The sequence below is a fragment of the Schistocerca serialis genome, chromosome 5 (assembly GCF_023864345.2).
Source record: "Schistocerca serialis cubense isolate TAMUIC-IGC-003099 chromosome 5, iqSchSeri2.2, whole genome shotgun sequence".
NCBI lineage: Eukaryota > Metazoa > Arthropoda > Insecta > Orthoptera > Acrididae > Schistocerca > Schistocerca serialis.
In genome coordinates, this window is record NC_064642.1 from 65,298,304 (window position 1) to 65,320,478 (window position 22,175).

General features: G+C 42.4%; 1 protein-coding gene and 1 non-coding gene across 2 annotated transcripts in view; both read left to right on the plus strand.

Moving 5' to 3' along the window:
• LOC126481079 (atrial natriuretic peptide receptor 1-like) overlaps positions 1 to 22,175 on the plus strand; it is a 1,220,509-nt gene that overhangs the window by 553,729 nt on the left and 644,605 nt on the right. The window lies entirely within an intron of this gene.
• Positions 4,904 to 4,978, plus strand: Trnat-cgu (transfer RNA threonine (anticodon CGU)). Its single transcript has one exon. It is a non-coding gene; the product is annotated as a tRNA-Thr (tRNA).

Consider the following 22,175-nt stretch of genomic DNA (forward strand, 5'->3'; position numbering starts at 1 on the left):
CTTGACCTAGCTCTTCCAGACTTCTGTTTGTTTTGGCTATTAATGAACAACGTTCATGGAGTACATTTTGAAGACGCACACTGAAGAAATGGCTTCATGACCAGAACAACGACCGACAGGGCACGCACGCCTTTGTAACCTGCTGGAGAAAGGCCATAGAACTGGAAGGAGATTTTGTAGAGCAATGATATGTGTGGATGTCATTCTTTTGTATGTGTAATGTAACAGTTCGGAATAAATAACTGTTGGAGGAAAAATGTAGAGCGTTAATTTCTGGGCGATCATCGTAACTTGACGTGCATGAGGAACGTTGCTACGGGGGCGGCTACCGACCATGTACTTTCTCCGGCTCGTTGTATCAATGGGCCGTCCGCAAGCAAACAGTACAGTTGCACACACCCGCTCTGGGTCGCTGACCTGTGGCGTGAAGCCTGTCGCTGTGTGGACGAGTCCCGGCCTGCTGCCCTCTCCGCTGGGTGGAGACGCGTCTCCCTCACCCTCAAATGAAAGACTCAGGACTTATAGTAGAATAGCTACCAATGTCGTTTTTCATCTCCATTTAAAACCTTTGTATCCATTTCCACTCCTTAGGTAGCAACAGAGCTTTGATATATTCGCCACAATAGGCTGGCAGAAGCCGATCTCAGGGAAGATCAGTTCTGATTCCGTAGAAATATTGGAACACGTGAGGCAATAATGAACCTACGACTTATCTTAGAAGATAGATAAAGGAAAGGCAAACCTACTCTTCTAGCATTTGTAGACTTAGAGAAAGCGTTTGACAATGTTGACTGCAATAATCTCTTTCAAATTCTGCAGGTGGCAGGGGTATAATACAGGGAGAGAAAAGCTATTTACAATTTGCACAGAAACCAGATGGCAGTTATAAGAGTCGAGGGACATCAAAGGGAAGCAGTGGTTGGGAAGGGAGTGAAACAGGGTTGTAGCCTATCCCCGATGTTATTCAGTCTGTATATTGAGCAAGCAGTAAAGGAAACAAATGAAAAATTCGGAGTAGATGTTAAAATACATGGAGAAGAAATAAAAACTTTGACATTCGCCGATGACATTGTAATTCTGTCAGAGACAGCAAAGGACTTGAAAGAGCAGTTGAACGGAATGGACAGTGTCTTGAAAGGAGGATATAAGATGAACACCAACAAAAGCAAAACGAGGATAATGGAGTGTAGTCGAATTAAGTCGGGGGACGCTGAGGGTATTAGATTAGGAAATGGTACACTTAAAGTAGTAGATGAGTTTTGCTATTTGGGGAGCAAAATAACTGATGATGGTCGAATTAGAGAGGATATAAAATGTAGACTGGAAATGGCAAGGAAAGCATTTCTGAAGAAGAGAAGTTTGTTAACATCGAGTATAGATTTAAGTGTGAGGAAGTCTTTTCTGAAAGTATTTGTATGGAGTGTAGCCATGCATGGAAGTGATACATGGACGATAAATAGTTTGGAAAAGAAGAGAATAGAAGCTTTCGAAATGTGGTGCTACAGAAGAATGCTGAATATTAGATGGGTAGATCTCATAACTAATGAGGAGGCACTGAACAGAATTGGGAACAAGAGAAATTTGTGGCACAACTTGACTAGAAGAAGGGATCGGTTGGTAGGATATGTTCTGAGGCATCAAGGGATGACCCATTTAGTATTGGAGGGCAGCGTGGAGGGTAAAAATCGTAGAGGTAGACCAGGAGATGAATACAGTAAGAATGCAGTAAGAATACAGATGAATGCAGTAAGTACTGGGATATGAAGAAGCTTGCACAGGATATAGTAGCATGGAGAGCTGCATCAAACCAGTCTCTGGACTGAAGACCACAACAACAACAGGAAGAGTTAATGATCTCTGTCAATCCCCAACATTCTAACAAAATAAGCACTTTCCCTTTGTTTTTCCTTTCCTTTCTCACGCGGCACTCCGTCATTCACTGAATTTCGTACAGTCTTATTGACTTGAAGCTGCGCGCGAACAGATTAAACAGAGATCCAGGGGCCTAAGCGTCCCTGATGATGCTTCTGTGATCGGACGATGTTCCTTTCCTTACTCACAACTTGACAGTGACAACTGAACATCGATACGACGTTTTCACATGTAAGACGTTTTTTATGGCTTTTAGCCTCAACATTTATGTTTTTTTGAACTAATATCTATAGTGTACTTGAAAAAATACTTTGATAAACTACTCATCTACGAGAAGCAACAGAAAAATTACACTTCACGAAAATAATACCAAATTCAAATTCGGAACCGCCTAAAATAACAGAGATAGAGGAGATCACAAAAAAAAACAGGGCCCAGGAGAAGGTGGCATCGTCTCCGACATCTGCAAACTCAAAGACCAAAAAATCACAGAGAAAATTTATAAAATTCTCGCACAAATATGGTCTGCAGGGAAAATTCCACAGAAATGAAAATGTGCGTGGAGACACACACTCCAAAAAAAGGGCGACAAGACCGGTCACTTAAAAAATTCTCTCCAAGGCATTACTCAACAGACGAGAACCACAAGCCAATACAAAGGTAGGTTAATATTGTGTAGGTTCCTAAAAAGGAAGATCCTGTACCGAACAGATTTGGAACTTGCGAACGCCCCTGATGGTCAGACAGACGAGCAACACTGTAATCATATTCGTGGACTTCAAGAGGCTTATAAATCCACAGACCGGCATCCTCTCTTTGAGAAGCTACAATATTGAATGAACGGAAGAATTAACACACCCACAGACATCATATTCAAAATAAAGTTTAAGGGAAAAATCTCAGAACCATAGGAGGTAGACCGAGAGGACAGACAGTCTCACACCGCTTTTATTCAACATGCTTGTGGACAAAATTATCATACAACTGGAAGAAAAAGTAAAAGTGGTTTAACTAGCAAGAGCATGTGCAAATAAGACAGTAATGAAATGCATGCCGTTTGCAGATGATTTGGCAATACCTAGTAGCAAGAAGCAAGAAGCACAAGCAGCAGTGGAATACTTACACGAAGTCACTGCCAAAACACATATACAGATATCAGATGAGAAAACGTGCTAACAAGACACTCATAAAACGTTTGGCATTTGTAGGTGACCTGGCAATACTCGGTAGCAATAGTGAAGAAGCACAAGAAACACTGGAATACTTACATGATGTTTCTACCGAAACACGTCTACAGATATCAAATGAGGAAAAGCAGTACATGAAAAGAAAGAACAACACACAATCCATGAACACAAGATACGGACAAGTTAACAGTGTGGAAAAATTCAAGTATCTAGGGGAACATATACAAATATGAGGACAAAACAAGGCATCCAACATGGAACATAGAGGAACTTCATAAAATTTACAAACTGATCTGTACGCACTACAATAAAAGAAACTTTTCAAGACACGACAAAATCAGGTGCTACAATGCAGTTGTACAGCCAGAAGCACCCTACGCGTCAGAAACTACCACAATCCGAGAATCAGACATGAAGAGCCAAAAAAATAAATATATAAATAGATAACGTAAAATCATGTACACGTACATAGAATGAAGAATAACAGACTCACAAAGAGAAGTAGCAAGCAGCTCAGTCAAAAAAAAACTGGTTTCATGAAGTAGAGGAAGACCTAAAACTAGCAGTAATTAGTAGGTAAATGATAAATGAAAGAGACAAATTCAGAAACAAACTTATGAACACGAAATTTGAAGTAAAGGAAACGAACAAAATACGGAAAATATGGACAGAGCAAACGAAGTGGGAAGAAGAGATTTTTGGGAATATGAGAGGAAGAAGGAAACGAAAAAATTAAATAATCATATAACATTGAAGTTAAACACTGTCTGAAGGGCAAAGATTTGTAATAATAATAATAATAATAATAATAATGCAAATACCGAAGTTTACAGATATCACTTGTGTTATCCCTTTCACACACATGTATACACAGACAGATGCACACACGCGCGTTGCACCGCACCTACCCACGTTTAATATATTGTTTATGAAACAGTTTACGTTCATCGCAGTAAAAGGGGAGCTGCACTTCAATTTAAACGGACCTGTTCGTGAACAGGGAGTGTTCTTACTCCATGCTTTGAGAGTTCTCTACTGTTGGGCTACGACGGGGCTTTCAACGGTAAGTTAGACGTGTCACCCAACACTCAGACCATTGCGCAACATGAGTGGTGCATAGTCAGAAGTGTTCAAGGTTTCCTGCAGACTCAGTTCTGCTGCGGTGCAGGTAACAGACGCTTCTCAGCGTGCGAGTGAGACGGCGCTGCAACTCGAAACGTACTGCAAAGCACGCTACAGTATGCTGGCCAGTACTATTCTCGTGGCCAAAACTTCTAAACTGCACGAAGAATCACGGTGAAATTCTGGCGCCACATGAACCGAGTGCAATTTCAAGGCTGTCGAGGAACTCATTTGCAGCAATCGCAGATTTTCCGACAATGACGACCTTCACAAGTCGTTTCTCGAATGGCTCCGTGACCAGGGATTTCTGTCTTGGAATTGCTGAAAGATTGGTACAGCGGTCCGACAGCTGTTTACAGAGACTTGGTGACGATGTTAAAAAATAATGCCATGTATCTGCGTCATTGTGAAGTGAAGCGCAGCAGTCGGTAAAATTTGCTTGGGCTGGCATAATAATGTGTAACTTTATAACAGTTAGGCACTTGCTGTTTTATGGCAACACTGGATAACAATAAGTTAAGCTATATATGAAGGTAGTATCTGTTCCGGAAAGAACAGTTACCGTTAATGACCATGCAGATTTACTAGAATGAAATGATAATTAAATGGACACCCTAACTGCAAACTGGCATTGATATACTTCGTTGGGGACATATTGAATACGTATGCCCCGACTGGGACTCGAACCCGGGATCTCCTGCTTACATGGCTCTATCCTCTGTGCCCTCGGTGGCTCAGATGGATAGAGCGACTGCCACGTAAGCAGAAGATCCCGGGTTCGAGTCCCGGTCGGGGCACACATTTTCAACATGTCCCCAACGAAGTATATCAACGCCTGTTTGCAGCTAGGGTGTCCATTTAATTATCATTTCAATAAGTTAAGCATTATTAGAAGAAATATTTATTTATCTACGATCGATCAATTATTACGACAATCTGTTTAAGAAGTAGAAGCAAATAAGGTTTTCCGTACAGTTACCTGTGGCCTCTTGCGTCTTAAGTCACTCAAATTGTGACACGCTTCTCTGAACATTCACCGAAATGTGGAGCATCTATAAAATTATTTAACAATTCCTGTAACCTTTTCACATCATATATGTCTTTCACGACATTACAGCTGCATACTCTTATTTACCAGTCAGTTGGTTCAAATGGCTCTGAGAACTATAGGACTTAACATCTGAGGTCATCAGTCCCCTAGAACTTAGAATTACTTAAACCTAACTAACCTAAGGACATCACACACATCCATGCCCGAGGCAGGATTCGAACCTGCGACCGTAGCAGTCCCGCGGTTGCAGACTGAAGCGCCTAGAACCACTCGGTCACACCGGCCGGCTATCAGTCAATTCTCTCCACTCTTTTTGAAGAGTCTCTTCCTCACTCGGGACTATTTGACAGCGGCTTCAGCAAACGGTTGGACTTCAAATGTTCAAATGTTCAAATGTGTGTGAAATCTTATGGGACTTAACTGCTAAGGTCATCAGTCCCTAAGCTTACACACTACTTAACATAAATTATCCTAAGGACAAACACACACACCCATGCCCGAGGGAGGACTCGAACCTCCGCCGGGACCAGCCGCACAGTCCGTGACTGCAGATGTAGCAGCGCTCGTGTATGTCCCGGGATTGTCATGCTAAAAGAGAGGGTGCTCCACGCTCCACGTGTGAAATAACTTTTCGAAATCGCTGTTTCAGTTTTCGGGAGGTCTCGCAATACGTTGCAGAGTTTATGGTGGTGCATTTAGGTATGAACTCCGAATGAATCACCCCTTGAACTTTGCAGAATACTGCGAGCATGAGTTTGTCTGCTGATGGTATGGTCTTCAATGTCGTCCACTGTACCGAAATCCATTGATGTTCTCTTGTTTTCAGAGTCAAAAGATCAACCCAAATTTCATCACTTGTCACAGTACTGATGTCGATACAGTCATCACCGTACATAGATCCAATTCTTCTATGGATTTTGATTGGACGCACGTTTTATGCGATTATAAACTCGATTTCAGCTCGCTGTGTCTACAGCAGCGATGGTCTTACGCTACATACCGCCGTGATACACATTACAATTCTGAGAACTCTAGCGGCAAGGGGTTGCAACTTGCGTCACTGAATCTGAAAAAATCGACCGAAATTGAGAACAGAAAAAAAAGTCGGAGTCATTCCTCCCAGCATGTCGACGCATGTCGAGATATTATAGCCAGCTGAAGGGCCATTTTTGATTGTGTGAATTAACCTATCCACTTCTCGATATATTTTTCAGCTAAATGTTGGACCGAGGTAATTTTATAAGGAACGTGTCGCTAGTCGGTATTTCATCATTGATCGCCACACCAAGAGACTCAAGTATACAACATTCCCAACAGGCTTATGTGTTGTTGTTGTTGTGGTCTTCAGTCCTGAGACTGGTTTCAAGCAGCTATCCATGCTACTCTATCCTGTGCAAGCTGCTTCATCTCCCAGTACGTACTGCAGCCTACATCCTTCTGAATCAGCTTAGTGTACGATTTGTACCCCTACGCTGCACTCCAATACTAAATTCGTGATCCGTTGATATCTCAGAACATGTCCTACCAACCGATCCCTTCTTCTAGTCAAGTTGTGCCACAAACTCCTCTTCTCCCCAGTTCTATTCAATAACTCCTCTTTAGTTATGTGATGTATCCATCTAATCTTCAGGATTCTTCTGTAGCACCACATTTCGAAAACTTCTATTCTCTTCTTGTCCAAACTATTTATCGTCCATGTTTCACTTCCATACATGGTTACACTCCATACAAATACTTTCATAAACGACTTCCTGACACTTAAATCTATACTCGATGTTAACAAATTTCTCTTCTTCAGAAACGCCTTTCTTGCCATAGCCAGTATGCATTTTGTATCCTCTCTGCTTCGACCATAATGAGTTATTTTGCTGCCCGAATAGCAAAACTCCTTTACTACTTTAAGTGTCTCATTTCCTAATCTAATTCCCTCATCATCCCCCGACTTAATTCGACTACATTCCATTATCCTCGTTTTGCTTTTGTTGATGGTCATCTTATATCTTCCTTTCAAGACGCTGTCCATTCCGTTTAACTGCTCTTCCACGTCCTTTGCTGTCTCTGTCAGAATTACAATGTCATCTGCGAACGTCAAAGATTTTATTTCTTCTCCATGGATTTTAATACCCGCTCCGAATTTTTCTTTTGTTTCCTTTACCCCTGCTTATGTAGAATAATTTAAATAGAGACAGTTTTCCTCTAAGAGGGCCAGCCACAGGAGGAATCAGCGCGGTGAATGTGTCACTCGATAATGTGTGTCTAGAGATTAAAGGGAGCGCTAGTTCTCCACTGTCTGGTTTCCATTCTTCTCCTTCTTCTCCTCCGCGGCGCGGAGCTGGCAAGTTTGCGGAGCAGAATGGAGCGTATTTCGGATGTGGCTGCGGCAAGTCGCGAGGGACCGAGTCCGCTGCTGCTGTGAGCTGATACTGGAGGCAGGCGGACCGCCGCTCCGAGAGACGAACTTGAGCCCCGCCAATCGGATTGGTGGGCGCCTCCGGAGGCTGCCAGCTCAGTCACGCAGCGCAAAGTAGATTACGGAGACGTGCGGCCAGCTGCGGCGCGGAGCCCAACATCCGCCTGCCGCTGGAATCGGAGAAATTTTCGGCTGTTTTCCCAAGACGTCTTTGAATTTGCTTATCGTGCCACGAAGAACGTTTGCAGTTGAGATGAAGCTGAAACATAGGGGAATGTGATCCGTTGCTTTCCGTTTCCGGGCGCTTCCGACGCCCGGGTTCCCGGGTTCGATTCCCGGCGGGGTCAGGGTGCTGTGTTCTGTCTTTAGGTTAATTAGGTTTAAGTAGTTCTAAGTTCTAGGGGACTGATGACCACAGATGTTAAGTCCCATAGTGCTCAGAGCCATTTGAACCATTTTTTTTGCGTTTTCCTTCCCTCCTCTCTTCCTTCTCTCCCCGTCTCACTCACCCATTCCGTCTCTCAGCTACCATATATCCACTCATCATCTGCTCGTAAGTGCGCGCCTCATCTAGACTTATGGGCTGTAACACCTCGGTTCGGTTTACAGTGATAAAAGCTATAGAAAGAATAATTTAAACTTAAGAATAGAATTTTTAGAGGGGAAAATAGTGTAGAATCAGAGTTCGGTAATTGCAGATCAGAATTATTGTATATCAGCAAGTAGTTAAACGTCTAAGCACAGCAAAGCCACGGAAGCTCCGTCATGGAGAAGGCAGTGACGTTAAACTCTTGTGATGAAAAACCTATAAAAAGGTCTAATCGTCATTATTGCGGCCCTTTTTTTCCTTGATTGTTTCGTTAAAGGGCGGGGAACTCGTGTCAGTCAGCGAGACAATAATTAGTTTGGACTTTATCGTGTTAAGATTCACGATAAACTGTTAGAATATTACGGAGATTGAAAGTGATGTAGTGTACGATCTCTGACTGTTGGTAGTTATGGAGTATGAAAGGGATTTTAGGACTTTAGTGCTAAATTGGAACTTTACGGACATATAGACGACAGAAACTCAAATTATCTGCTGATACGAGTGAATTCAGAGGTACCGGTATTCAGATATTAACTTGAGCCTTTAGTTGCGAATCTGGACGTAGAGCGCGTGCATATCGGCATTGGCGGACTATTTAGATTCCTCCAGGCTAGGAACCTTTTAAATAGACCATCATCCATCACCATCTTAATCCTTGAATATAGAGTGAAAGTGAAATACAAGAGTGTTGTACTTATTTCATTTACCTGGCACTAATCAGTGAAGGTTTTACGGAACCAAAGCTATTCAGCAGTAAGTCAGCACCATCTAGCGGAAAGCGAAGTTATTAACTAATACGCTAACTGAAGTGAACGTTTACGTGTTTTAGGGACTGCTTAATATGAACTTTTGTGACTCTTTGACGTCCCCACTCCCTCCGAAAGGTGGCGCAGGCTGTCTTAATCATAAAAGGGGAGAGTTTTAGCAGGGCAAATTAGTAAATAAAAGCGATATTTACAAGACTCGCAGTAGTAGCAAAACACAAGGCCCGCACCTCATCGGAGATTCGTCGGTGTCACGTCGGGAAGTGAAGCCAGTTTTAGCTGACTACAGCCGAGGAAGGGTCACACACTGAGGTGACAAATGTCATGGGGTAGCGATATGCACATATTTGAATGGCGACAGTGTCGCGTACACGAGGAATCAAAGCGCAGTGGGTTGACGGAGCCGTCATTTGTACTCAGGCGATTCATGTGAAAAGGTTTTCAGTGTGATTATGGCCGCAAGGCGGGAATTCACAGACTTTGAACGCGGAATCCTAGTAGGGGTATTCCATTTCGGAAATCATTAACGAATTTAGTACTCCGAGATCCACAGTGTCAAGAGTATGCCAAGAATAACGTTGTGCGAAAATGGTGCATTAAACAGGATCTGAGAGTTAATCCTAAGAAGACTGTTGTGGTGCCATTTACGAAGAGACATATTCAGTATGCAAGTTGGAATCTAAAGCTCTTCGATGAAACTCTATCTGTGAAGGGGACAGCGAAATATCTAGGGGTAACCTTGGATGAGAAGCTAACTTGGACCCCTCATATTAAGAGTATCTGCTCCAAGGCAAAAAGTACTTTAGTGAGTGCTAGGAGGGCTTGTGGCAAAAACTGGGGCCTAAGCCCCAGATGTATGCACTGGATATACACCACAGTGGTTAGACCTAGGATTTCCTATGGGGTCGTAGTGTGGTGGAAGAAGGCAGAACTGCGGGTTGCTGCTAAAGAGCTTGCTAAGGTGCAGAGGTTGGCCTGCTTAGCCATAACGGGCGGAATTAGCAGCACACCAACCGCTGGAATGGAAGCCATGCTGGATATGCCTCCACTTCACCTTTCGGTTAAAATGGAGGCAGCAGCTGTGGCATACAGACCTAAAACTGGCCAAAACTGGGTCTCATTCCGATATGCAGAATCACACAGTAACATAGTGAGTGAGGTAAATATAGGTACGGCTGGGGAAATGCCTGCCGACTATATAATAACTCCCAACTACTTCGACAAGCCTTACAACATAATAATTGGAAGTAGGGAGCAGTGGGAGAAAACAGTTCGACACCGTACGGGGGACATCGTTTGGTTCACCGCTGGGTCGAAAAGAGATCAAGGCGTTGGGGCAGGATTGTACGGGGTTCAGCCAAGACTGGAGAGCAGCATCTCTCTACGGAAACTGGCCTCTGTATTGGCTCTGAGCCCTGTGGGACTTAACTTCTGAGGTCATCAGTCCCCTAGAACTTAGAACTACTTAAACCTAACTAACCTAAGGACATCACACCTATTCATGCCCGAGGTAGGATTCGAACCTGCGACCGTAGCGGTCGCGCGGTTCCAGACTGTAGCGCCTAGAGCCGCTCGGCCACTACGGCCGGCCGCCTCTGTATTCCAATCCGAAATTACTGCAATCAAGGCATATGTGGATGACAATATGAGTAGGTGCTACAATGAATTTAGCATCTACACCTATTCAGACAGCCAGGCAGCCCTGAAATCATTGGCAGCTCCTGCAGCAAGATCTAAGTTTGTTGCAGATTGCCACAGGGCTCTGGTGGAGCTAGGGGGGAAGCAATAGGGCATACCTAGTGTGGGTCCCTGGTCACTCAGGGATCTGTGGCAATGGACAAGCCGATGGATTGGCTAGGATGGGGGCAACAACTACATTTATTGGACCAGAGTCTGTCTTGACAATCACCAAGGCCATGATCAAATTAGAACTACGGAAATGGCTTAGGAAACAGCACGTAGGATATTGAACCAAGGTCCATAAACAAAAACATGGTAAGGTAATGATGCCCATGTTTTAAAAGAAGCTCTGTAATCCTGGGATTGAACAGGAAAGAGATCAAACTCATGACTGGACTGATGACCGGCCATGGGAACTTTAAAAAACACCTACACACAATGGGTATAATGGAAGAGAACTCTAAATGTAGGATCTGTGATGAGGGTGAAGAAACTGCAACACAACTAATCTTTGAATGCATGGCATTGGAGAGTAAAAGATACAGAATCTTCGGGACAACTAGATCTGAAGAAATTGTGTCTAACAAAAAACTGGTAGAGGGACTCCTTGCACTATTTAAGGGCACTGGTTGGCTTTACTAGATACACAGGGAGCGATACCGCACAATAAATCTAGTTTCGGCGCGGGCAGTGGCGGGTCAGACCTAATCTGTTTTAGCTCTCCTGTTAAAATCAAACAATCAATCGATGCCGAGAATACCAAATTTCAGACATTACCTCTCACCACGGACAACGCAAGTGGCCGACAGCCTTCACCTAACGAGCGGTAACAGCGGCGCTTGCGTCGAGTAGTCATTGCTAACACACAAGCAACACTGCGTGAAATAATCGCAGAAAGCAGTGTTGGACGTACGACGAATGTATCCGTTAGGACAGTGCGGTGGAATCTGGTGTTAATTGGCTATGACAGCAGAGGTCCGACGTGACTGCCTTTGGCTACCAGCATGACATCGCAGTGCAATCTGGTGTTAATTGGCTATGACAGCAGAGGTCCGACGTGACTGCCTTTGGCTACCAGCACGACATCGCGGTGCAATCTGGTGTTAATTGGCTATGACAGCAGAGGTCCGACGTGACTGCCTTTGGCTACCAGCACGACATCGCGGTGCAATCTGGTGTTAATTGGCTATGACAGCAGAGGTCCGACGTGACTGCCTTTGGCTACCAGCACGACATCGCGGTGCAATCTGGTGTTAATTGGCTATGACAGCAGAGGTCCGACGTGACTGCCTTTGGCTACCAGCACGACATCGCGGTGCAATCTGGTGTTAATTGGCTATGACAGCAGAGGTCCGACGTGACTGCCTTTGGCTACCAGCACGACATCGCGGTGCAATCTGGTGTTAATTGGCTATGACAGCAGAGGTCCGACGTGACTGCCTTTGGCTACCAGCACGACATCGCGGTGCAATCTGGTGTTAATTGGCTATGACAGCAGAGGTCCGACGTGACTACCTTTGGCTACCAGCACGACATCGCGGTGCAATCTGGTGTTAATTGGCTATGACAGCAGAGGTCCGACGTGACTGCCTTTGGCTACCAGCACGACATCACCTGCAACGCTTTTCCTGGGCTCGAGAGCATATCGGTTGGACCCTAGACGACTGGAAAACAGCGGCCTGTATGGAGAGTCCGATTTCTGTTGGTAAGAGCTGACGGCAGGGTTAGAGTGTGGCGCAGACCTCGCGAAGCCATGGATTCAAGGAACAAGGCACTGTGCAAGCTGGTAGTGTCTCCATAATCGTATGGGGTGTGATTACATGAAATGGACTAGATCATCTGGTCCAACTGAACTTATCATTGACTGGGAATGGTTAGGTTCGGCTATTTGGAGATCATTTGAAGACATTAGCAATGGAATTTTTATGGATGACAGTGCGCATTTTTCCCACAATTCTTCACGAATGGTTTGAAGAACAGTTTGGAAAGTCCGTGCAAATGATTTGACCAACGAAATCGTCCGACATGAATCCCACCGAAGATCTATGCGAAGTAATCTAGAGGTCATTTCGTGCAAAAAGACCCGCACCGGCACCACTTCCGCAATTATGGAAGGCTGTGGAGGCAGCGGGTCTCATTATTTCTGCACGAGATTTCCAAGCACTTCTTGAGTCCATACCAGGTTGAGATGCTGCACTTCGCCATGAAGAAACGATGTCGGACACGATACTGGGAGATATCGCATGACTTCTCTCTCCTCGGCGTATAGTGGGTTGTAGTTCTTGTTAACTGTAACGTTGAAACTTCCTGGCAGATTAAAACTGTGTGCCGGACCGAGACTCGAACTCGGGACCTTTGCCTTTCGCGGGCAAGTACTCTACCAACTGAGCTACCCAACCACGACTCACGCCCCGTCCTCAAAGCTTCGCGGGAGAGCTTCTGTAAAGTTGAGAAGGTAGGAGACGAGATAATGGCCGAAGTAAAGCTGTGAGGACGGGGCGTGAGTCGTGCTTGGGTAGCTCAGTTGGTAGAGCACTTGCCCGCGAAAGGCAAAGGTCCCAAGTTCGAGTCTCGGTCGGGCACACAGTTTTAATCTGCCAGGAAGTTTCTAATCAGCGCACACTCCGCTGCAGAGTGAAAATCTCATTCTGGAAGCTGTAACATTCCCTCAACCAAGGACCTACAAAGAACAAGTACACCAGTGTCCTTCAGTGACGGGAAGCATTACCACGCGCGTCAACTCGCACCAGGACAGGAGCGTCTGCGCGGTCTCTTTGTTAAACTTTTTGCGTATGCTCGGCGCTTTCTACAGCACGAGGAATGCGTGCATTCCACTCACACGTGTTGTGTCGAATTTGACGTCGAGCGTCAAAGGGGATAGTTTCCTACTCTAGGTCGGAAACTCGTGCGTTATTGACGGCAACAGCCAAGAAAGTCAGTCTGTTTACACAACAGCACGTGTTAAAATAAATTATTATTGATTTCTCCATCTTAATCTTATTGCAATTATGGTTACAGGGTATTTATAAGTGGTGAAAAAATCGAATTTTTTATTACTTCATTATATTCTATAGTCTTTCCTGATGATATTGATATATACATTATAGGGTTTCAAATGAAAAATGACCTGTATATACCAAATTTTAAAGTTACGGTCATGTATGCCGCCACGCCCCCTTTATATCTGTTACAGAAACCAGTATTATTTTGAAAATAACTGTGAACTTTCTGTTTCCAGCGATTTTACGTATGATACTTTGTATATGTTGGTACCAGCGCAGGTTTCTAGTGTCTGTAAATGATTATCTTTGCTAGTATTTCCTTTTGTTTCGCTGAAGCAGTTTTTTCAAGTGTTGCCGAATGTTTGTTGCCAAGTACTACATGTATTTGTGGAAGTACATGTCCTTTAGTGTACTAAATACGAACTATGCCACGCATCAAGAAATTCAATAAAATGAAATTCTGTGGTAACCAGTTCACAAACAAAGCAAACCACACTGTTGAAAGTAAAATATGTATCAATTCTTCAGGGAAGAAACTTCCACATGGCACGCCTACTGGTGTTCCAAATTTTTGTGTTAACAATGACGCTGTTTTCAATCGATTTGTTGTTTTTGATGTGGGCATCTTATCTTCTTTGATAAAGGAAGTAGAGAAATGTAAACAATGTAATGGTGTAGGTTGTCTGAAAATAGCTGAACAACAAAGTAGCTGGAAGGATTTAGCGTCAAAATTAGTTGTTCTGTGTAGATCCTGCAATAAATCTACCTCGAAAGTGACTTCGAACATTGTGCATATTGATGTGAATTTGAATTTAGTCTCTGCATTGCGGGCAATAGGAAAAGGAAAAAAGGCTGCACAAACGTTTTGTGGTTTGATGGACCTTCCTCCTCCTCCCAGTACGTTCAGGAAGTACATAAAAATACTTTTAGGTGTTTTGACGGTTGTGTCTAAATCATCTATGAAACGTGCAGTACAAGAAACTGTAGATATTAGTGAAAACAGGGACACTGCTGTTGCAGTTGATGGGACATGTCAACGTCGAGGATATCGTTACTTGAAAGGTGTCGTAAGTGCTACTTCTCTGGAGAATGGAAAAGTTGTTGATGTTGAGTGCTTATCTAAGTACTGCCACACCTGACGTGGTAACACTGAAGGACATATTGAACATCAGAGTTCTAAGAATTATGATGGTTACAGTGGAGGTATGTAGTGTGACGGAGGTCTAAAAATATTGCAGAGGTCGGTGAACGTTTATAAAGTCAGATATACGAAGTACCTAGGCGATGGGGACTCTAAAGCTTTCAATAAAATTAATGAGTTCAATGTTTATGGTGATACCTTGATAACAAAACTGTAATGTTTTGGACACTTGCAAAAGAGGATGGATGCTAGATTGAGGAAGCTACGAAGAGAAATGAAACGAAAGTTGCTATCTGATGGAAAATCTCTTTCTGGCCGAGGCATATTGACAGAAACTGAAATAGACCTTCTTCAGAGTTATTATGGACTGGCCATTAGACGAGCTGCACTTCTCAGTGATGTTACAGCAATGAGAAAAGCTGTATGGGCCACCTGCTTTCATAAGTTGTCCGCAGATGACCACCCTGTTCACGGACTTTGCCCTAAAGGGGCAGATTCTTGGTGTGGTTACCAAAAATCAAAAGAAAGTGGTCAAATATACCATCATAAGCATTATCTTCCTGATCCTGTTATAAATGAAATAAACCCAGTTTTCAGAAACCTCAGTGACCCTGTTTTCCTTATTTCATGACTTTATGCGGGCACTCAGAATACAAATGAAAGTTTCAACCATTGTATATGGGAAAGATTACCCAAGAATATTTTTGTAGGACTAAATACATTAAAAGTTGGTGTACTAGATGCAGTGATATGTTTCAAAGATGGAGTGATAGGAAGGTTGGAAGTCCTGAGAAATTTAGGCATAAAATGTGGCTCCGATATTGAAGATCAATTGCTTGCGTGTGACAGACAATGGGTGCATGAAGCTGAAAGATCCGGTCTTCAAGTTACCAAAGAAGCAAGAAGTGCTGAAAGGAATGCCAAGAGGAAGACTGAAAATGAAGAAATGCTGCAGGATGAAGGCTATGCTTCAGGAATGTTCGGAGGCACAGTTCAATTAGACTGATATCTTCATTCGCGCCAGAAAGTTGAATTCAGGTACAAATATTTCCTAACGTTTATAATGCATTGCACTAATTTTTTTTCTGTAACTTGCAACATTCCATACTTATGTAGTAGACCTAAGGTTTGTTGCAGAATCAGCTAAATTACAGAAAAAATATCATATTTATTAGGAAAAAACTATAAAAATTAAAATGTAAAATGTGATTTTTTAGTCCTTATAATATACATAATAGGTGGAATTAAATAGGTATAGTACCTCAGCCATCATGTCATGCATATTTGGTCTCCTTTAAATGTATAACACTGGATTAAATGGTACCTCAATTTGAGGAAGCGTTTTGGAAAAAAATTGCATCACTTTCTTTGTAATTTTTTTAATAATCCTAAGCAGGTTCAAAGAAGTTAAAAATACTTCCAATTTGTTTAGAAACTGTGCTGCATTACCTGATATCTCAAAAAATCTGTAAAACATATACATTATAAACAGTGCCTGAAAGAAATAGGTGTTGATTTTTACATAATATTGAGCCGGAAAAGTACCCTGTACCCTTAAAGGGAATATTACACCGAAAGCGTTTCGCTTTTATTTACAAAGCAGCTTCTGTTCTCTTCCTCAAATTTGGATACATTTGCTTGCGCATTTTGATTGTTGCAGATTAAAACCAGTATTTCTTTATAAAATTTGTGGGCAGTTTACTTGTGGTCTTTCTGCCTCTTGTTCACACATTCCGCAAATCGCTGCGTATTCTTTCTTTGTTAACAGAGGATGAGCTCGAAAGAAACTTCGTTGTATATACAGGCCGATTCACGATGATATACAAATATTTTAAAATGTTACCCTACTAGTAAAACTAAAGAAAAAATTTCATATAAACATAAGTCCAACATTGTTTACTTACAGAGTTACAGCTAATAAAAGATTTTGCCTGAAATTTAGCACCTTCGTTAATATGAAGCCATTGCAAAACTGTACGAGGTTAAAGTAAAGCACGATTTCCATTTATTTTGTTGTTATTGGTCTGGTGAATCTAATAAAACATTTCCCAGACGTGTATATGCGGTGGTCTTCTAGAACATCCATAGAAGCAAAGACGTAATTTCGTAAAATTTTTAATTTAAAAACTACTTAGCCCAATTGGTTTTTTAAATTTCAGACAGTTGCACAAAGTTTTCAACAGAAATTCTAAAGAATTTAATTTTGGAAAACTGATGGTAATAACGTTAACTGGAACTGTATGAATGTATTAAATAAACTGCGTTTATTAATACCATAGCACACGTTAATTCATGTTAAACCACAAGAAACAAAGCTCAATGTTAAGAAAGTTGTACAATATAGAAAACTAACTCGTTTCAAGATTAGGAAACGACTGAAACAACTCACTGTCGGTTGCCAACAATGACATCAACGTTTCTACATTCTTAATGGAGCGTAAACAAATCTGTTTGTATAATAATCTTTGCCTCCCTGGATGTTGTAGAGAACTACTGCAGATACACGTCTGGGACATGTTTTATTAGATTCACCATGTCAATAACAACAAAATAAATCGAAATCGTACTTCACTTTAACCTCGTACAGTTTTTCGATGGCTTCATATTAACGAAGGTGCTAAATTTCAGGCAAAATCTTTTATTAGGCGTAACTCCGTAACTAAACATTTGCGGACCTATGTTTATGTGAACATTTTTCTTTAGTTTTGCTTGTAGAATAACAAATTGAAGTATTTGCATATTTTCGTCGATCACTCTGTATACACGTGCCTGTTTTTCGCCTGTTTTTGAAAGCAGTTGCTCTTACGCTGCAAGGGTGTCATTTGCACTTAGTCTCACTTTAGAAACACAACTGCAATTACCTATGTTCGCACTGAGAACAGTACTGCAATGATTTCATTTGTTCCTTTGTTTTTAGTGTGGACTGTGAGTGTTGCTAACCTGTTAAATTTGCTATTTTTTAATTTTCTTTTATTTTTATTTTTAATTATAATACACAGTTCATACACAAGCATTATACATTATTATGAAAAAAATTCGTAGTTTCCTAACACTCACAGCCTACAGGGAAAACAAACGAACAAACGCAGAGACTGTAATATTGTGCTGAGAGCGAACACATGTAACTGCAGTACAGTTTATAAAGAGAGGTGAAGTGGAAGTAACGACAGTGCAGCATAGGAGAAACTGTTTACAAAAAAGGCAAAAAACTGACAAATATATAATTGTGTACAAACAAGTTTCTTTCGAGATCACCTTCCGATCACAACGAAGATAAAGACGGTGATTTGCAGAATATGAGAACAAGAGGTAGAAATACCGTAAATAAATTGCACGTCAGCTTTAAAGGAAATACTATTTTTAATCTACAACAACTAAACTGTACAAATGTATATATCCGTATTTCCAGAACGATCACTAAAGATGCTTCATAAATGAAAACGAACCACGTCTGGGGAAAAAGTCTCTTAAATTAACTTCAGTAAGCTTAAGACGGAGAAAACAATAATAATTGAAAAGTACATGTGGTTAACAGTGGTTAGATGAGTATTTCTAGTGGGACCTTTACCGAAGTAAACAGAAAATAAATCGTGCTAGAGTTCATAGAGTAGTACGCCCTTATATAAAGTCCAGTTCTATGCTCATAATGAAAGAAATAGCGTGTATAAATTTGAATAACACCTAAACTAATAATAAATATGGAGTGTAATTTGAAAATGGTACGTAACTAAATTTTAAGATAAAATCCATACCACGAAAATGTGGAGTTGTAACAACAAACTTCGTTGTTGGGTTGTTTGGGGGAAGAGACCAAACAGCGAGGTCATCGGTCTCATCGGATTAGGGAAGGGCGAGGAAGGAAGTCGGCTGTGCCCTTTCAAAGGAACCATCCCTGCACTTGCCTGGAGAGATTTAGGGAAATCACGGAAAACCTAAATCAGGATGGCCGGACGCGGGATTGAACCGTCGCCTTCCCGAGTGCGAGTCCAGTGTTCTTTGTTGGTTTAAGTATGAAACCAGTAGTTTACGAAATGCCGGAAATTGTACAACTTAAGAACAATTCGCAGTAGCACAAAAGCCGATATACGGAGGATGTTACATTATTTTTGTGTCTGTGACAATACTGTCTACAACTAGTTTGATTGCACAAAAAATATAACTGAATTTAACTGTCACTAAGAATTACTCTTATGTATTTTGTAGTTTCAGAAACTATAACTGCAATGTTTCTTTGAGACATGAAATTAGTAGCTCAAACTTGATTGTGAATAATTGGTTTACAGCTGCCGAAACGTTAACGTTCGCCCTAATCTCTGTAAAAACAGTGCTAGAGATGTACTCGCTTTGGGTACAAATACGCATTATCAGTTTTCCATAGAACTGTACCCAAATCTTGGATTGACTTTGGACTGCAAACGCGTTCAGGCGAAGTGTGGACATACGCTACACTGACAAGCCAGAACATAATGATCACGGATTTACTGTTGATATAAACCCGTCCAGGCGATAGCAGGAATGACAGCTAGTCAGACACAAGCAAGGTACATGTATTATCAGTGACCGTGCTGTCCGTGTGTTGAATGGAGAAGGCGCGCGCAATCTATCTGTGTTTGACCCGGGGCAGATTGTGATGGCCCGGAGTTCGGCGCTAGCATTTCGGAAACTGCACGACTTGTCTGGTGCTGTGGTGGGTGTCTTTAACATGTGGCGAAACCAAGGTGAAACCAGTCCAGACGTCGTGGGGTAGGGCGGCCGCGCGTCATTACAGATGTCGAGCGTCGTAGGCTGGACACAGTGGTGAAACAGGTCAGGCGGCGAACTGTGGTGGACCTATCATCAGACCTTAATGCTGGACAGAGTAGGTGTGTCTAAACACACAGTGCACCAAACGCTCCTAACAATGGAGCTTTGCAGCCACCGACTCACGCCTGTGCCAATGTTATCACCACGACATCGCTAACTACGACTGAAATGGACACGTGACACGGGCACTGGAAGTTGGAGCAGTGGCACAGCGTTACATTGCCTGATGAATTCCGACACCTTCTTCATCATACCGATGTGTGTGCGCCAATCGGTCGTCTTCCAGGGGAACAGCTCTGTGGCACCTTTACTGCGGGATGGAGACAAACTGGCGGCAGCTCCATTATGCTCTGGGCAACATTCACGTGGGCATCCTTGTGTCCAGTGGAGATCGTGAATGGCACCATGATGGCCAAGGAGTACTGCGGAATGTTTGCAGACCACTTACACCACTTCATGACGAGCATTTTCTTCCGATGGCAGTGGTATTTTTCAGCAAAATAATGCGGCATGTCACATGGGCAGGAGTGTGATGGAGTGGTTCCAGGAATACAGTGGCGAACTACAATTGATGTGTTGGATCCACAACTCTCTAGATCTGACCCCGATCGAACGCATCTTGGATATGATTGATCGTGGTGTCAGAGCTCATTCTCCCCCTCCCCCCCCCCCCCGGAATGTATGGGAATTAGGTCACTTGTGTGAGCAGATGTGGTGCCAACTCCCTCCAGCGACTTACCAAGGCCTCATTGCCTCCATGTCACGCCACGTCGTCGCTGTTTTCCGAGCCAGAAGTGGACAAATGGTTTAAATGGCTCTGAGCACTATGGGACTTAACTTCTGACGTCATCAGTCGCCTAGAACTTAGAACTACTTAAACCTTACTAACCTAAGGACATCACACACATCCATGCCCGAGGCAGGATTCGAACCTACGACCGTAGCAGTCGCGCGGTCCCGGACTGAAGCGCCTAGAACCGCTTGGCCACAAAAGTGGACATTTAGGGCATTAGGTAGGTTGTCTTAACGTTCTGCGCGGATCAGTGTGTAGCGTATATGCATTCATTACATCCTTTTAGGCAATATTTGCATATACATGTCTGTGCTATCATTTAGAAGAAAGACATAATAACAACGCACTTTAAGGAATACACTCTGGAGAGAAATGTAAGACTTTCAACTGTGTGGGACACTCACATTGTGTCGTTTAGAAGTTGTGAAAGGATGTTACCGTCATACTCCCTTCGAGTAATTTTCAGATTGATTTTTCTAAGTCACTCACGTGCATCAGCACGCTTGTGGCTAAGGTTGTCGAATATGACGGAATGATAGCAATGCTCCAAGAGATATTAGAATCTGATGACAGTGAAAAATTAAACCGTGTGTACCTGATGGAAATTTGGGAAAAGCAATTGTCACCGAAGTTAATCTGTCGGTAAAGAGGGAGGAAAGGGTTACATCTAAATGAAAGGGAAAATGCAAATGAAACTGGTGGAAATTAATTTTGAAAAGGGGTAAAGTTAATAAAGAAAGTAAATGTGCGGTCGTCACGTTAACAATTAATTGGCGTTAATTAGATATTTGAGATTTGGGGAAAATTACGGTCGCCAGTCCTATGGACAACTACTGTAATAACTGAAAAGGAAAGGTTATTGCACATATAATTATCACTAAAAGCGTGGCAACTGAAGGTTGACACGTGTAGTGTGAAAACTGAAAGTTTGTCAGAAGTAATAAATTTCGCTACACTCTGATTTAATTTAGCAAAAGAATTAATAAAATCGAAAGTTAATTTAGTGACTGAGGTTAATAGTTAGCTTTCTTTCTGAAGCACATCGAAATTCAGTAAAATACGGTTAGTCTTGGACTACCTCAACAATCATTTCAAAAGCTACTTGAATCTACGCAATTTAGAAATAAGAGATTTAACTTTGACCTTGAATTAAATGACTCTGAACAATTAACAATAGTAAAATTTAGTACGTTCCAAGCTGAGCTGCAGTCACAGGTAACCTAAAATACGGTAACAAAACTCGCACTATTAATTTGTGCTTGTGTAATCTAAATATTGTAGCCAGCTATGAATACCTTAACTGAACTTTGAAATTAAAGCAGTGAAATCGAATGATGCTGGCGTTTGAATTTCAACGATACTCGGGTTCATTCCGGAAAAGGAAGGGACCCTGCTTGGTAATGCAATTGGGACAATGAGCAACAAAGGTTCATGCTACATTACTGTAATTTAGTTATGAAAATTGAACAGTTTGAAAAGCTGAGGTCTGCCATACAGTTCTAAAACTTTACGTGCTTCCAGTCTTCCTTGTTGGTTGATTGAAGCTTTGAAGCCGTCGATCGAGGAGATGGCGACAGTCACTCATTGTCGGCCGCCGCTGTTGCAGAAGCTGGATGTTGGCGCGCCTTCTTCTCGACACGGTCACCAAGCGAAACTGGCTCTTGATGTGCGCCAGCTAATGCTTCCCGTCCGCGACACCGTGCTAGAAACTATTATAGCCAGTCGAGCGCAATTACATGCTGCCAAACCCCGAAAGCGCGG